This window comes from Microcaecilia unicolor, chromosome 5 (genome assembly GCF_901765095.1).
Source record: "Microcaecilia unicolor chromosome 5, aMicUni1.1, whole genome shotgun sequence".
In the NCBI taxonomy this organism is placed as follows: domain Eukaryota; kingdom Metazoa; phylum Chordata; class Amphibia; order Gymnophiona; family Siphonopidae; genus Microcaecilia; species Microcaecilia unicolor.
Window position 1 is genome coordinate 191,654,351 of NC_044035.1, and position 18,154 is coordinate 191,672,504.

The 18,154-nt window shown below is 47.9% G+C and overlaps 1 protein-coding gene across 2 annotated transcripts in view; it reads left to right on the plus strand.

The window, feature by feature from the left end:
* CD200 (CD200 molecule) overlaps positions 1-18,154 on the plus strand; it is a 376,933-nt gene that overhangs the window by 130,988 nt on the left and 227,791 nt on the right. The window lies entirely within an intron of this gene.

Here is an 18,154-nt window from a genome sequence, read left to right on the forward strand (position 1 = left end):
AGTGGTCCAGGCTAAAAGAAGTAATAAACAGGGCCACAGACCTTTATGTAAGGAGGGTAAATAAAAGCAAGAGAAAAAGGAAACCGATATGGTTTTCAAAGCAAGTGGCTGAGAAAATAAAGGCTAAAGAGTTAGCGTTCCAGAAATACAAAAAATCTCAAGTAGAGGAACACGGGGAGGAATACCGGATGAAACTGAAAGAAGCCAAGAGAGAGGTACGTCTGGCGAAGGCGCAAGCGGAAGAACAAATGGCTAGAAATGTACGGAGGGGAGACAAAAACTTCTTCAGGTATATTAGTGAAAGGAGAAAGACTAAAAAGGGGATTGTAAGACTAAAAGATACAGCAAAACGCTATGTAGAAAATGATGAAGAAAAAGCCAATTTGCTAAATAGATACTTTTGTTCTGTTTTTACTGAAGAAAATCCTGGGGAAGGACCGAGAGGGACTGGCAATAGTACACCTGAAAATGAACTGGATAAAGCACCGTTCACGGAAGAGAGTGTATATGAACAACTTGGAAAGCTAAATGTGGACAAAGCCATGGGGCCGGACAGGATCCACCCCAGAATACTGAGGGAACTCAGAGAGGTTCTGGCGGGTCCTCTTAAAGATTTGTTTAATAAATCCTTGGAGACGGGAGAGGTTCCGAGGGATTGGAGAACGGCGGAGGTGGTCCCTCTTCACAAAAGTGGGGATAGGGAAGAAGCTGGAAACTACAGGCCGGTAAGCCTCACTTCGGTTATTGGAAAAGTAATGGAAGCCATGCTGAAGGAAAGGATAGTGAATTTCCTGGAAGCCAATAAGTTGCAAGATCCAAGACAACATGGTTTCACCAAAGGGAAGTCGTGCCAAACGAATCTCATTGAATTCTTTGACTGGGTGACGGGAGAATTAAATCAAGGACGGGCTATGGACGTCATCTACTTAGATTTCAGCAAGGCTTTTGACACGGTTCCCCACAGGAGGCTCTTGAATAAACTAGAAGGGCTGAAGATAGGACCCGAAGTGGTAAACTGGATTAGGAACTGGTTGACGGGCAGACGCCAGAGGGTGGTGGTAAATGGAGTTCGCTCGGAGGAGGGAAAGGTGAGTAGTGGAGTGCCTCAGGGATCGGTGCTGGGGCCCATTCTGTTCAATATATTTGTGAGTGACATTGCCGAAGAGTTACAAGGTAAAGTTTGCCTTTTTGCGGATGACACCAAGATTTGCAACAGAGTGGACACCCCGGAGGGAGTGGAAAACATGAAAAAAGATCTGAAGAAGCTGGAAAAATGGTCTAACGTTTGGCAATTAAAATTCAATGCGAAGAAATGCAAAGTGATGCACTTAGGGAGTAGAAATCCAAGGGAGGCGTATGTGTTAGGTGGGGAGAGCCTGATAGACACGGACGGGGAGAGGGATCTTGGGGTGATAGTATCTGAGGACCTGAAGGCGATGAAACAGTGCGACAAGGCGGTGGCCGTAGCGAGAAGGTTGCTAGGCTGTATAGAGAGAGGTGTGACCAGCAGAAAAAAGGAGGTTTTAATGCCCCTGTATAAGACGTTGGTGAGGCCCCACCTGGAGTATTGTGTTCAGTTTTGGAGGCCGTACCTTGCGAAGGATGTTAAAAAAATGGAAGCGGTGCAAAGAAAAGCTACGAGGATGGTATGGGAGTTGCGTTCCAAGACGTATGAAGAGAGGCTTGCTGACCTGAACATGTATACTCTGGAGGAAAGGAGGAACAGGGGTGATATGATACAGACGTTCAAATATTTGAAAGGTATTAATCCGCAAACGAATCTTTTCCGGAGATGGGAAGGCGGTAGAACGAGAGGACATGAAATGAGATTGAAGGGGGGCAGACTCAGGAAAGATGTCAGGAAGTATTTCTTCACGGAGAGGGTGGTGAACGCTTGGAATGCCCTCCCGCGGGAGGTGGTGGAGATGAAAACGGTAACGGAATTCAAGCATGCGTGGGACAGGCATAAAGGAATCCTGTGCAGAAGAAATGGATCCACAGAAGCTTAACTGAAATTGGGTGGCAGGGGGAAGAGGGGTTGGTGGTTGAGAGGCTAGGATGGGGGAGGGCAGACTTTTTATACGGGGTCTGTGCCGGAGCCGGTGATGGGAGGAGGGACTGGTGGTTGGGAGATGGGAAATACTGCTGCACAGATTTATACGGCTGTGCCCTGGAAAAGACAGGTACAAATCAGGGTAAGGTATACACATATGAGTTTATCGTGGGCAGACTAGATGGACCGTGCAGGTCTTTTTCTGCCGTCATCTACTATGTTACTATGACCAAAGGTCCATCGAGCCCAGCATCTTGTCCATGACAGTGGCCAATCCAGGCCAAGGGCACCTGGCAAGCTTCCCAAACGTACAAACATTCTATACATGTTATTCCTGGGATTTTGGATTTTTCCAAGTCCTTTTAGTAGCGGTTTATGCAGTGGCGTACCAAGGGGGGGGCGGTGGGGGCAGTCCGCCCCGGGTGCCAGTGGGTGGGGGGTGCTCCGCTCCCGCCGCCTCCCGTGGCCGTTCCCGCGGCGCAGCACATTAAAAAAAACCGGCGAAGCAGCGTCGCAGGCAGCGCCTCGTGCCCTGCTTGTAAAAAAAAAAAAATCAAATCTCCTTCCTTCTCCTCCTCGTCTTGACGTCGACTCGGGCCTTCCAATCAAATTGATTGGAAGGCCCGAGTCGACGTCAAGACGAGGAGAAGGAAGGAGATTTGATTTTTTTTTTTTTACAAGCAGGGCACGAGGCGCTGCCTGCGACGCTGCTTCGCCGGTTTTAACGGGACTGAGGTGGGGAAGGAGAGGGGCGAAAGGGACTCGGGTGGGGGTGTTCAGAGGGGAGAAGGGGACTGGGGTGGGGGTGTTCAGAGGGGAAAAGGGGAGGGGAGAAGGGGACTGGGGTGGGGATCTCAGACGGGGAAGGGAGAAGGGGACTGGGTTGGGGATCTCAGATGGGAGACGGGGAGGGGAGAAGGGGACTGGAGTGGGGATCTCAGACTGGAGAAGGGGAGGGGAGAAGGGGACTGGGGTGGGGGTGTTCAGAGGGGAGAAGGGGACTGGGGTGGGGAGAAGGGGACTGGGGTGGGGGTCTCAGACTGGGGAAGGGGAGGGGAGAAGGGGACTGGGGTAGGGGTGTTCAGAGGGGAGAAGGGGACTGAGGTGGGGATCTCAGACAGGGGAGGGGAGAAGGGGACTGGGGTGGGGATCTCAGAGGGGAGAAGGGAAGGGGAGAAGGGGACTGGGGTGGGGGTGTTCAGAGGAGAGAAGGGGACTGGGGTGGGGGTCTCAGACAGGGGAGGGGAGAAGGGGACTGGGGTGGGGATGTTCAGAGGGGAGAAGGGGGCTGGAACTGGGGGCTGAAAAAAAGGGGCAGAGAGAGAGAGGGGACAGATCCTAGATGGAAGGGGGAGCGAGAGGGAGGGCAGACCCTGGATGGATGGGAGAGGGAGGGCAAATGGTGGATTGAAGGGGCAGAGAGAAAGGGCAGGCAGTGGATGGAAGGGACGGCAGAGAGGGCAGACACTGGATGGCAGAGAGAGAGAGAGAGAGAGAGAGTGAAGACAGATGCTGGATGGAAGGAAGACGGTGAAAAGAAGATGAGGAAAGCAGAAACCAGAGACAACAAACTGTAAATAAAATATATTTTTTTATTTTTTTTGCTTTAGGATAAAGTATTGTAGATGTGTTAAATGTTTATAATAGAACATGTAAATAAGGTAATCTTTTTATTGGACTAATTTTACTACATTTTGACTAACTTTCGGAGAACAAAACCCCCTTCCTCAGGTCAGGATAGGATACTGTAACAGCACTATACTGTACTGACCCGAGGAAGGAGGTTTTGGCCTCTGAAAGCTAAATGTATTAGTCCAATAAAATGGTATTATTTTACTTTCTATATTTGTTTTATTTCTATTTGTTAATTTGTAAAATGGTGATTGGTACTTGTTAGTTTTTTTCAAATTTACATCTGCTGTCTTTATATTTTGCACAGTACTAGGGGACAGTTTCTGTTTCTGTGGTGTTGCATTGTATGCAGAGTCTGGCATTGGGGGTTCAGTTTAATTTTTGTCTAAACAGAAAGTTTATGATTACACCTTATTCTTAGGGTGTATCTGTGTTTGTGAAAAAGACATGGCTTTCAGTTGGCATTGACTGTGCAGGATCTACGATCTGTACTATTCTGTCTGGTTTCGTTTTACAATAGTGAATTGATGTTCTAGTGCTCACTGTAGTGTTTAAGATGCTTTCCTTTTCCTTGTGTGACTCGTAGAAATGACTGCTTATGGTATGGTAGAATTGCTCTATAGGTCCTAAGTGTTTTGTATTCTCGGCATGCCTAGTACTGGATTTGGGGGGGGGGGGGGGGGGGGAGGTGTTAAAAAATGACCGGCCCCTGGTGTCAACTACCCTAGGTACGCCACTGGGTTTATGGACTTGTCCTTTAGGAAACCGTCCAACCCCTTTTTAAACTCTGCTAAGCTAACCGCCTTCACCACATTTTCCGGCAATGAATTCCAGAGTTTAATTACACGTTGGGTGAAGAAAGATTTTCTCCGATTTGTTTTAAATTTACTACACTGTAGTTTAATCGCATGCCCCATAGTCCTAGTATTTTTGGAAAGCGTGAACAGACGCTTCACATCCACCTGTTCCACTCCACTCATTATTTTATATACCTCTATCATGTCTCCCCTCAGCCGTCTCTTCTCCAAGCTGAATAGCCCTAGCCTCTTTAGTCTTTCTTCATAGGGAAGTCATCCCATCCCCACTATCATTTTAGTCGCCCTTCGCTGCACCTTTTCCAATTCTACTATATCTTTCTTGAGATGTGGCGACCAGAATTGAACACAATACTCAAGGTGCGGTCACACCATGGAGCGATACAACGGCATTATAACATCCTCACACCTGTTTTCCATACCTTTCCTAATAATACCCAACATTCTATTCGCTTTCCTAGCCGCAGCAGCACACTGAGCAGAAGGTTTCAGCGTGTTATCGACGACGACAACCAGATCCCTTTCTTGGTCCGTAACTCCTAACGTGGAACCTTGCATGACATAGCTATAATTCGGGTTCTTTTTTCCCACATGCATCACCTTGCACTTGCTCACATTAAACGTCATCTGCCATTTAGCCTCCCAGTCTCGTAAGGTCCTCTTGTAATTTTTCACAATCCTGTCGCGAGTTAACGACTTTGAATAACTTTGTGTCATCAGCAAATTTAATTACCTTGCTAGTTACTCCCATCTCTAAATCATTTATAAATATATTAAAAAGCAGCAGTCCCAGCACAGACCCCTGAGGAACCCCACTAACTACCCTTCTCCATTGTGAATACTGCCCATTTAACCCCACTCTCTGTTTCCTATCCTTCAACCAGTTTTTAATCCACAATAGGACATTTCCTCCTATCCCATGACCCTCCAATTTCCTCTGTAGCCTTTCATGAGGTACCTTGTCAAACGCCTTTTGAAAATCCAGATACACAATATCAACCGGCTCCCCTTTGTCCACATGTTTGTTTACTCCTTCAAAGAATTGAAGTAAATTGGTCAGGCAAGATTTCCCCACACAAAAGCCGTGCTGACTCGGTCTCAGTAATCCATGTCCTCGGATGTGCTCTGTAATTTTGTTTTTAATAATAGCCTCTACCATTTTCCCCGGCACCGACGTCAGACTCACCGGTCTATAATTTCCCGGATCTCCCCTGGAACCTTTTTTAAAAATGGGCGTTACATTGGCCACCCTCCAATCTTCCGGTACCACGCTTGATTTTAAGGATAAGTTGCATATCACTAGCAGTAGCTCTGCAAGCTCATTTTTCAGTTCTATCAGTACTCTAGGATGAATACCATCCGGTCCAGGAGATTTGCTACTCTTCAGTTTGCCGAACTGCCCCATTACGTCCTCCAGGTTTACCGTGAAGTCAATAAGTTTCTCCGACTCGTCTGCTTGAAATACCATTTTCGACACCGGTATCCCACCCAAATCTTCCTCGGTGAAGACCGAAGCAAAGAATTCATTCAGTCTCTCCGCTACGTCTTTGTCTTCCTTGATCGCCCCTTTTACCCCTCGGTCATCCAGCGGCCCAACCGATTCTTTTGCCGGCTTCTTCTTTTAATATACCGAAAATTTTTTTTACTATGTTTTTTGCCTCTAATGCTATCTTTTTTTCGTAATCCCTCTTGGCCTTCTTTATCTGCGCCTTGCATTTGCTTTGACACTCCTTATGCTGCTTCTTGTTATTTTCAGACGGTTCCTTCTTCCATTTTCTGAAGGCGTTTCTTTTAGCCCTAATAGCTACTGTTTGCTGCCTGGTATTGACCTCTGCCTGATCCTGGACTTGCTACTGTTTGCTGCCTGGTATTGACCTCTGCCTGATTCTGGATTTGCTACTATTTGCTGCCTGGTATTGATCTTTGCCTGTTCCTGGATCTGCTACTGCTTGCTGCCTGGCAAGGACCACTGTTTGCTCCTGGTCCTGCTTTTGCCCATTGCTTGGCCATGCCCCATGGACTTTGTTCTGGACTCAGTTCTCTCTGCTGTTTGCTTCCCGCACCTGGGGGCTCAACCCCTGGGGAACGGAGGGGACACAGGGGGAACTCGGGGTTGGCTGACAGCCCGGTGAGGAATCCTCCTCCATCGAGCACAAGGGCTCACATCTCCACTGGGCGAGCCTGACACAGTTATGCACCTAAGAAGGAGTCATGGCCATGTTTCACCTATATTCCACGTCACTTTGCATTGCTGCCATTTATAAATGTAAGTGTACACCTACCCATGAAAGTGCTGGTTTTCTGTACATTTACATGTACAAGAGGTGTGTACATGCGGGCGCCCAATTACAGAATTGACCTTTATAGAGATAATGCTATAAGGAGTGGCCTTGCTGTGGGCGGAAAGAAGGCACATAAATGCTGATGCTTTAGCCACTTTTGTGTTTATGTGGCCACATTTGTGTGTAAATGTCTTCCTATAGAATGTTGACTAGCAGAAAAATATACGCCATGATTTGATTGTGCATGGGAGGAATTTGGGCAGAAGCTGGCAGGTGTGCAGAAGTATATGTGTAAATTATAGAATAGTGTAATTTATTTGCATTGTTGCACACAACTAGGTATGGGTAGTTACATCAGCTGTAGCGCTGGCGTAAGTGCTTGTGCCTTAGATGTAAGTGTGTTTCCAGCCACTTGCGCTATTATTCTATAGGTGTCTGTTTTTCTTTATAGAATAGGCAAGCTTGGGTTAACCATTAAGCAAAACATGCGTGTGCTTAGGGCACCAAGGGAAGTGTGTGTGTGTGTGTGGGGGGGGGGGGGGGGGGCTCTAATCCTCGACTTCTCTTCACCACATTGAACTCTCTCCTCAAGGTGCCCCCTCCTCCAACTCCCCCCTCATTATCTCCTCAGACCCTTGCTGAATTCTTTCACAACAAGGTTCAAAAGATAAACCTTGCTTTCTCTACCTCACCAGCTCTCCCTCCACTAGTCCGTTCCCCTCTCTCTCCTTCCCCTCATTCCCTTTCCTCCTTTCCTGAAGTTACTATTGAGGAAACTACACTTCTCCTTTCTTCCTCAAAATGTACCACCTGTTCCTCTGATCCCATTCCCACCCACCTTCTTAATGCCATCTCTCCTACTCTTATTCCTTTTATCTGTCACATTCTCAACCTCTCACTTTCCACTGCGACTGTCCCTGCTGACTTTAAACATGCTGTGGTCACACCTCTCCTTAAGAAGCCTTCACTTGACCCTACTTGTCCCTCTAATTACCGACCCATCTCCCTCCTTCCTTTTCTCTCCAAATTACTTGAGCGTGCTGTTCACCGCCGCTGCCTTGATTTTCTCTCCTCGCATGCTATTCTTGACCCACTACAATCTGGTTTTCGCCCTCTCCACTCAACCGAAACTGCGCTTACTAAAGTCTCCAATGACCTATTACTGGCTAAATCCAGAGGTCAATATTCCATCCTCATTCTTCTTGATCTTTCCGCTGCTTTTGACACTGTCGATCACAGCATACTTCTCGATACCCTGTCCTCACTTGGATTCCAGGGCTCTGTCCTTTCCTGGTTCTCTTCCTACCTCTCCCTCCGCACCTTTAGTGTTCACTCTGGTGGATCCTCTTCTACCTCTATCCCTCTGCCTGTCGGCGTACCTCAGGGTTCTGTTCTTGGTCCCCTCCTCTTTTCTATCTACACTTCTTCCCTTGGTTCATTAATCTCATCCCATGGCTTTTCCTACCACCTCTATGCTGATGACTCCCAAATCTACTTTTCTACCCCTGATATCTCACCTTGCATCCAAACCAAAGTTTCAGCGTGCTTGTCTGACATTGCTGCCTGGATGTCTCAATGCCACCTGAAATTAAATATGACCAAAACCGAGCTTCTCATTTTCCCCCCCAAACCCACCTCCCCGCTCCCCCCATTTTCTATTTCTGTTGATGGCTCTCTCATTCTCCCTGTCTCCTCAGCTCGAAACCTTGGGGTCATCTTTGACTCTTCTCTCTCCTTCTCTGCTCATATCCAGCAGACCGCCAAGACCTGTCGTTTCTTTCTTTACAACATCCGTAAAATCCGCCCCTTTCTTTCCGAGCACTCTACCAAAACCCTCATCCACACCCTTATCACCTCTCGTTTAGACTGCTGCAATCTGCTTCTTGCTGGCCTCCCACTTAGTCACCTCTCCCCTCTCCAGTCGGTTCAAAACTCTGCTGCCCGTCTCGTCTTCTGCCAGGGTCGCTTTACTCATACTACCCCTCTCCTCAAGACCCTTCACTGGCTCCCTATCCGTTTTCGCATCCTGTTCAAACTTCTTCTACTAACCTATAAATGTACTCACTCTGCTGCTCCCCAGTATCTCTCCACACTCGTCCTTCCCTACACCCCTTCCCGTGCACTCCGCTCCATGGATAAATCCTTCTTATCTGTTCCCTTCTCCACTACTGCCAACTCCAGACTTCGCGCCTTCTGTCTCGCTGCACCCTACGCCTGGAATAAACTTCCTGAGCCCCTACGTCTTGCCCCATCCTTGGCCACCTTTAAATCTAGACTGAAAGCCCACCTCTTTAATATTGCTTTTGACTCGTAACCACTCGCCTCCACCTACCCTCCTCTCTTCCTTCCCGATCACATTAATTGATTTGCTTACTTTATTTATTTATTTTTTGTCTATTAGATTGTAAGCTCTTTGAGCAGGGACTGTCTTTCTTCTATGTTTGTGCAGCGCTGCGTATGCCTTGTAGCGCTATAGAAATGCTAAATAGTAGTAGTAGTAGTAGGGGGGGGGGGCACCACAGAGGTTTTTGCCCTAGCTATCATGCCCTTAACTTTCACTACCATCTGAGTGTTTTTCTATTCACTGTGCACTTGCTAAGTCTTTTTTTAACTGAAACTTTTTATTAAAGCATAGTAAGATATACAAAAATGATCCACCAATAGTATATCATACATACAAAAGCCAACTGTACCACAGTCAAACCCACTGCGCACACACTTCGAGGGCCATAATCGAACGTGAACGCCCATCTTCATGGGCGTCTATGTCCAAGAAAGGGTACGTGAAGGGGCGGGACAGACCGTATTTTCGAAAACAATCTGCGTCCATCTTTTTTTTTCGATAATACAGTTTGTGCCGGGCAAATGCATCGGATTTGTGCGGATTTGAGCTGGGCGGTTTCGTTTTCCAGCGATAATGGAAACCGAAGGCGCCCAGCTCAAAAACGAACAAATCCAAGGCATTGGGTCATGGGAGGGGCCAGGATTCGTATTGCACTGGTCTCCCTCACATGCCAGGACACCATCTGGGCACCCTAGGGGGCACTTGTAAAAAGTAAAAAAAAAAAATTAAAATACCTCCCAAGTCCATAGCTCCCACCCCTTGGTTGCTGAGCCCCTCAAATCCCCCCAAAACCCTACACCATTACCATAGCCCTTATGGCTGAAGGGGGGCACCTACATGTGGGTACAGTGGGTTTTGGGGGCGGTTTGGAGGGCTCCCATTTACCCTTATGGCTGAAGGGGGGCACCTACATGTGGGTACAGTGAGTTTTGGGGGCGGTTTGGAGGGCTCCCATTTACCAGCACAAGTTTAACAGGTGGGGGGGATGGGCCTGGGTCCACCTGCCTGAAGTGCACTGCACCCACTAACAACTGCTCCAGGGACCTGCATACTGCTGTGATGGAGCTGGGTATGGCATTTGAGGGTGGCATACAGGCTGGGAAAAAAGTTCTTAAAGTTTGTTATTTTCTCCGAGGACAAGCAGGCTGATATTCTCACATGTGGGTGACGTCATGCCGGCCCCGGAGGATTTTGAAGCAAAATCACCAAAAGTCTCTTCTAGAGAGTTCCGTCGTGCGAGACGATCACACCGCACATGCGCACGCATGATTTCCCGCTCGCCGCGCAGACACGCTTCTCAGTTGTTTTCTTTCCGCATCTGAAAAGACACGGATTTTTGCTTCGCGTTTCTTCGGGTCCCACGGAGTGAAAGTTTCTTCGAATTGAATTCACTTGTTTTAAAAAAACAAAAAAAACAAATTTCCTTTATTTCCTTAATTTTTCTTCATTTTAAAGTTTCCTTTCTTTTTCATTTGCGACCGTTCTTAGGTCGCTCGGTCGGGTTTTTCCCTGTTTTGTCCTTTTTTTCTGACACCATCGAGTCCTTTGATTTTGCGGAGGCCATTTTTCCCGCGATGTCATCGAAGACGCCCAGCGGCTTCAAGCCTTGTGCCCGCTGCAAACGGACCATCTCTGGCATTGATCTGCACTCCTGGTGCCTTCAGTGCCTTGGGCCCGACCATCTGCAGGAAAGCTGTAAGTTGTGCCTAAAAATGAAAAAGCGCACTCAGCTTTCTAGAGAGGCCCAAAGAGAAAAGCTTTTTGGGTCCGGTACCTCGACATCGGCATCAACATCAGTACCGTTGAGGGCAGCGTTGGCATCAGGAGACTGGGTACAGGCTGCCAAGAGACCGATGCACGCTGGGAGCAGTGATGCATTGAGCGGGTCTCCACCTGCCTCGGCGCCTCCTGCTTTGCAGGCCCCCCGGGACCGACCTCTATCGGACCCGGCCCCGAGGAAGCGTGTGGATTCCACGTCTTACTCACCGGTACCAAGGAGTCTCGTTGACGGGTGTCCGGTGAAGGCCAAGAAGCACCGTCATCGTTCTCCTTCTCGACACGGTACTGCAAGCTCCGGGTCATCGAAGCATTCGATACCCGAGAAGCGTCGATGCCGAGAGGATCGCTCTCCCTCTGTTATGGAGGTATCGACGTGCAGGTCGTCTGGCAGCCCGGTACCATCTCCCCAGCCTCTGCAGATTCTGCCTCTGAAGTCCACACCGGCACTGCAGCCTTCCCCGACAGCTTCTGTAGATGAGCGCATCAAGGCTATTTTTCCTGATTTCATGGAAGCGGTGCTGCACCATTTGCACCCGGCACCGGAGGTACCGGTACCGATGGTGCCGGAGGCTCCTGTGGCATCGTGCCTTTCGCCGGTGGTGAGGTCTCCTTCTCCGGTACCGCTTCCGGTATCGGGGTTGGCAGCCTCCCGGGTCAACTCTCCATTGACTTCGCTGGAGGAAGCTTCACCGGAGTCTCCTGGGGAGTCGACTTCATGACACCGTCATCGAGGTCACCGCACCTCCATATCGAGACAGGCTTGGATCTGGGCTGCTCTTTCTGAGTTGTTAGCCCCATCCGATGATGGCTCATCTGATGAAGTCTTCTCTGCCGAGGATTCTCTAGGTCTTCCATCTGATTCGACCCCCTCACCTCAGAGACAGCTCTCCCCTCCAGAGAGCTTGTCTTTTTCATCTTTTGTGCGGGAAATGTCTGAGGCCATTCCCTTCCCTGTGGAGACTGTGGATGAGCCCAGGGCCAAGATGCTCGAGGTCCTGGATTCTCCATCTCCACCTAAGTCTTCTATCACAGCTCCTTTTCATGATACACTCAGGGAAGTGCTGATGAGGAACTGGGAGAAGCCTCTTTCTTGTCCAACTATTCCCAAAAAGGCTGAATCCCAGTATCTGATCCACGGGGAACCCAGTTTCGTCCGGCCTCAGTTGCCTCATGACTCTGTGGTTGTGGATTCCGCTTTCAGAAGAGCTAATAGTTCTAGGAACTTTGCCTCGGCGCCCCCGGGGCGAGAACATAGAACCTTGGATTATTTTGGGAGGAGGGCGTATCAGGCTGGCATGCTCACTTCCAAAATTCAGTCGTACCAGCTCTTCATAAGCATTCATTTGTGGAACTCAGTGCGGCCGAGCCTTTTCGCCAAGTAACATAGTAACATAGTAGATGACGGCAGAAAAAAGACCTGCAGGGTCCATCTAGTCTGCCCAAGATAAACTCATATCTTGAATTTGTACCTGTCTTTTTCCCAAAGTGGTCAGGCAGCAGAAGGCGTGTCGCAAGTTCCTGTCCAGGGGCATTTACGATACTTGCGATGTGACATCCAGATTTTCTGCTATGGGTATAGTGATGCGCAGACTCTCATGGCTGCATGCCTCTAACCTGGAGGAACGAACTCAGCAGAAAACTGCGGATATCCCTTGCCGGGGGGGATCATCTTTTCGGTGAGAAGATCGAAGAGTTGATTGATAATCTCTATCAGCGTGATAACGCTATGGACTCTCTCTCCCGCCGGGCGCCTTCTGCATCCGCTTCCTCATCTAGGAAGTTTTTCAAGGGGAAGAGAAGTGTGCCTTACGCCTCTAGGGGCAGTAAGTACACTCCTACTTCTCGACAGCCGGTTCAGGCTCTGCCACAGCACGCTCGTTCTCGTCAACAGCGTGTGCCCAAACAGGCCCCTGCAGCTCCCCAGCAAAAACCAGGGACGGGTTTTTGACTGGCTCCAGTTGAGCATAGCCACCATAAATGTGTCCGTGCTGGACGATCTGCCTGTCGGGAGGAGGTTAAAATTTTTTCACCAAAGGTGGCCTCTGATAACCTCCGACTGGTGGGTTCTTCAAATAGTCCGGTTAGGATACACCCTAAATCTGGAAACCAAACCTCCAAATTGCCCACCGGGAGCTCAGTCTTTCAGCTCCCAACACAAGCAGGTACTTGCAGAGGAACTCTCCGCCCTTCTCAGCACCATTGCGGTCGAGCCCGTTCCACCAGGGCAAGAAGGGCTGGGATTCTATTCCAGGTACTTCCTTGTGGAAAAGAAGACGGGGGGATGCGTCCCATCCTAGACCTAAGGGGCCTGAACAAATATCTGGTTCGAGAAAAGTTCAGGATGCTTTCCCTCAGAACCCTTCTTCCCATGATTCAGGAAAATGATTGGCTATGCTCTCTGGACTTAAAGGATGCTTACACTCACATCTCGATACTTCCAGCTCACAGGAAGTATCTGCGGTTTCGGCTGGGAACGCAGCATTTTCAGTACTGTGGCTTGGTGTCTGCGCCCAGGGTCTTTACCAAGTGCCTGGCAGTTGTTGCAGCGTCTCTACGCAGACTGGGAGTGCATGTGTTCCCTTATCTGGACGATTGGCTGGTGAAGAGCACCTCCCACGACGCGGCTTTACAGTCCATGCGGATGACTATTCAAGTGCTGGAGCTACTAGGGTTTGTCATCAATTACCCAAAGTCCCACCTCTACCCAGTTCAAAAATTGGAATTCATTGGGGCTCTGTTCTGTACAAAGACAGCTTGTGCCTATCTTCCTGAGCCAAGAGCGGACAACCTTCTGTCTCTAGTCTCCAAAGTTCAAGCGTCTCAGCAGATCACAGCTCGGCAGATGTTGAGATTTCTGGGCCACATGGCTTCCACAGTTCATGTAACTCCCATGGCACGCCAGCATATGAGATCAGCTCAATGGACCTTAGCTTCCCAGTGGTTTCAAGCTGCAGGGAATCTAGAGGATGTGATCCAGCTGTCCATCGACTTTCGGAATTCACTTCACTGGTGGACAATTCGATCCAATCTGGTTTTGGGGCGCCCATTCCAAATTCCTCAGCCACAAAAAGTGCTGATGACGGATGCATCCCTCCTCAGGTGGGGAGCGCATGTAGATGGGCTTCACACTCAAGGAGCTTGGTCCCTTCAGGAAAAACGTCTTCAGATCAACTTCCTGGAGTTGCGAGCGATCTGGAACTCTCTAAAGGCTTTCAGAGATCGGTTATTCAATCAAATTATTCTGATTCAAACAGACAATCAGGTTGCGATGTACTACACAAACAAGCAAGGGGGCACAAGATCTCGCCCTCTGTGTCAGGAAGCCATACAGATGTGGCTTTGGGCTCGCCAACATGGCATGTTTCTCCAAGCCATTTATCTAGCCGGAGTAAACAACAGTCTGGCTGACAGGTTGAGCAGGATAATGCAACCTCACAAGTGATCACTGAGCATGGCTGTCGCCAGAAAGATCTTCCGAGCGTGGGGCACCCCCTCGGTGGATCTTTTTGCCACTCAATTCAATCACAAGGTCCCTCAGTTCTGTTCCAGACTACAGGCCCATGGCAGGCTAGCGTCGGATGCCTTTCTCCTTCATTGGGGAACAGGCCTTCAGTATGCGTATCCTCCCATACCTCTGGTGGGGAAGACTTTGCTGAAACTCAAGCAAGACTACGGAACCATGATTCTGATTGCGCCTTTCTGGCCTCGTCAGATCTGGTTCCCTCTTCTTCTGGAGTTGTTCTCTGAAGAACCGTGGAGATTGGAGTGCTTTCCAACCCTCATTACTCAGAACGAGGGGGTGCTTCTACATCCCAACCTCCAGTCTCTGGCTCTCACGGCCTGGATATTGAGAGCTTAGAATTTGCCTCCTTGGGTCTTTATGAGGGTGTCTCCCGAGTCTTGCTTGCTTCCAGGAAAGATTCCACTAAAAGATGTTACTCTTTTAAATGGAAGAGGTTTGCCGTCTGGTGTGACAGCAGGGCCTTAGATCCCGTTTCTTGTCCTACACAGACCTTGCTTGAGTACCTTCTGCACTTATCAGAGTCTGGTCTCAAGACCAACTCCATAAGAGTTCACCTTAGTGCGATTAGTTCTTACCATCAACGTGTAGAAGGTCAGCCTATCTCTGGACAGCCTTTAGTTGTTCGCTTCATTAGAGGTTTGCTTTTGTCAAAGTCCCTCAAACCTCCTCCTGTGTCATGGGATCTCAATGTCGTTCTCACCCAGCTGATGAAACCCCCTTTCGAGCCACTGAATTCCTGCCATCTGAAGTACTTGACCTGGAAGGTCATTTTCTTGGTGGCTGTTACTTCAGCTCGTAGGGTCAGTGAGCTTCAGGCTCTAGTAGTTCATGCTCCTTACCTTAAATTTCATCATAACAGAGTAGTCAGTCCTCCGCACGCACCCTAAGTTCCTGCCAAAGGTGGTGTTGGAGTTCCATCTGAACCAGTCAATTGTCTTCCCAACATTTTTTCCTCGCCCTCATACAAGTCCTGGCGAAAGCAAGCTGCACACTTTGGACTGCAAAAGAGCATTGGCCTTTTACATGGAGCGGACAAGCCCCCACAGACAGTCCGCCCAGTTGTTTATTTCTTTTAATCCCAACAAGAGGGGAGTTGCTGTCGGGAAACGCACCATATCTAACTGGCTAGCAGATTGCCTTTCCTTCACTTACGCCCAAGCTGGGCTGACATTAGAGGGCCATGTCACGGCTCATAATGTTAGAGCCATGGCTGCGTCAGTGGCTCATCTGAGGTCAGTCACTATTGAAGAGATCTGCAAGGCTGCGACGTGGTCATCAGTCCACACATTCACATCTCACTACTGCCTTCAGCAGGATAGCCGACGCGACAGTCGGTTTGGGCAGTCAGTGCTGCAGAATCTGTTTGGGGTTTAGAATCCAACTCCAACCCTCCTAGGCCCATTTTTATTCTGTTCCAGGCTGCACTGTCAGTTAGATGTTTCTTGTTTCAGGTCAATTTTTGTTATGTTCTCGCTGTTGCGAGGCTCAATTGACCACTGTTTGTTGTGTTGAGTGAGCCTGGGGGCTAGGGATACCCCACTTGAAGCAGGTATTCTCCGAGGACAGCAGGCTGCATATTCTCACAAACCCTCCCACCTCCCCTTTGGAGTTGTATTTCTTTCATCTTTTGGATTCAACTGAGGAGCGTGTCTGCGCGTCGGGCGGGAAATCGTTTGCGCTCATGCGCGGTGTGATCGTTTCGCGCGACGAAACGCTCTAGAAGAGACTTTTGGCGATTTTGCTTCAAAATCCTCCGGTGCCAACGTGACATCACCCACATGTGAGAATATGCAGCCTGCTGTCCTCGGGGAATACCTGCTTCAGGTAAGAAACTTCTCTTTATGGTGAGAAGGGGGTTAGTGGCCACTGGGGGAGTCAGGGGTGATCATCCCCGATTCCCTCCGGTGGTCATGTGGTCATTTAGGGTACTTGTTCATGAAAAAAAGGGTCCAAAAAATTACCTAAATTCGCATTAAAAACGCCTTTCTTTTTTTGATTATCGGCCAAGGGCGCCCATATCTCCTTGGTCGATAACCACGCCCCAGTCCCGCCTTCACCACGTCTCTGACACGCCCCAGTCAACTTTGCCCGTTTCCGTGACAGATTGCAGTTGAAGACGCCCAAAATTGGCTTTTGATTATACCGATTTGGGCGCCCACGGGAGAAAGGTGCCCATCTCCCGATTTGGGTCGAAATCTGGGTGCCCATCACTTTCGAAAATAAGGCAGATTGTTTCTTCTATGCACCACCCACAAATAAAACACAGCAAATACTGTACAATATAAAGTCCCCTCACCCCTTCCCATAGTAGCCCCCCAAAACAGAACCCAATTCATCAATTAAGTGTCAGTCCAGGATTTATCTTGAGCCACCTTTGAAATGCTTGCCAGTGATGATCAAAAAGCCCCAGGCGGCACTATTGGAGGGTCATAAGTCTATATACAACTCATACCACAAGTTCAGCTTGGTGATCATCGTTTTCAAGTCTGATATGAGTTGTTTCCATGTAGCAGCTATAACCAAATGTGCTGCAGTAAGCCCCAATTGACATAGCCTATCCCCTCCCCCATCGGCTTATTAAGACGAGCAATATCTACAGAGGAATCTACCTACTTACACAGGGTTTCTTTTTTTGTTTTTAAAGTCAAATAATTTTTATAGATTATTTAGAAGGAAAACAATACAAGTTATAATAAACAAATAACGTCTTAACACAAATAAGAGTGTTAAGATGCGGGTATGTTTTGAATTAAGTTTTTCAAATTGTCATAGACTTGCAATATAAAAGATATACAGTATGCAGTTCAGAAAGCATTTTGTATGTATCTAAAACATTGTAAGACACCAGATTTCAAGGTGGGTCTTCTTTTAATATGTATTCTGTCAATCATGACTATATACATACATTATTCCTAAAACCATTGTTAATATTATGTGTATTTGTTTCATATCTGAATGAGCAGAACTAAATTCCACCAGACGTGAACATTCAACAAGTTAAAATTTTTAATATTATGCATGATTTGTTGCAAAGCAGGAGCTGATAGGATATGTAGAAGTTTCAAGATTTATATTGATTAATGCTGTGTTGTGTCAAAGGCAAAGTAGTGTTGAATATTCTCTCTACGTAGTACCATGTTTGTCTCCAAAACATTTGGACCACAGGGCAGTACAATAATAAGTGATCCAGGATACCAGAATCCAGTTGACAGGTTCAGCTTTTGTTAGAGTAACTGGGATCCATTCTGTGAAGCTTAACAGGTGTCCATATACATCTGTGCTCAAAAAAAAAAAAAGAGTGATTGGGTTACTGATGCAGACTGAGTACATCTGATTCTTTTGTCCCACCAGTAGGACCATTGATCCTCAGAGATTAGGTTATTCATTTCAGTAGACTAAATATATTTTAGTCCTTAGAGACCTTTACACATAGTGTCCATTGTAATAAGCTTATACCAATTGGAGGCCTCATGTTTCAATATGTTTATTTGGGAGCACAGTGAGTAGAGAGTGGGTTCTTGGGCACTCAGTTTCTCAGTTCTGTAGACGTGTTTTAGTATATGCTTCAGTTGTGTCCATTTATAGTAAGCAGAGAAGGGTAGGCTATAGTTTTTACGTAGTTCAGCGAAGGAGAGTAAGCATCCATCATATATAAAATCCTTTATACGATTTAGTCCTTTATTTATCCAATCCATCCAACAGATGGTGGAGTTGTTCATTTTAATT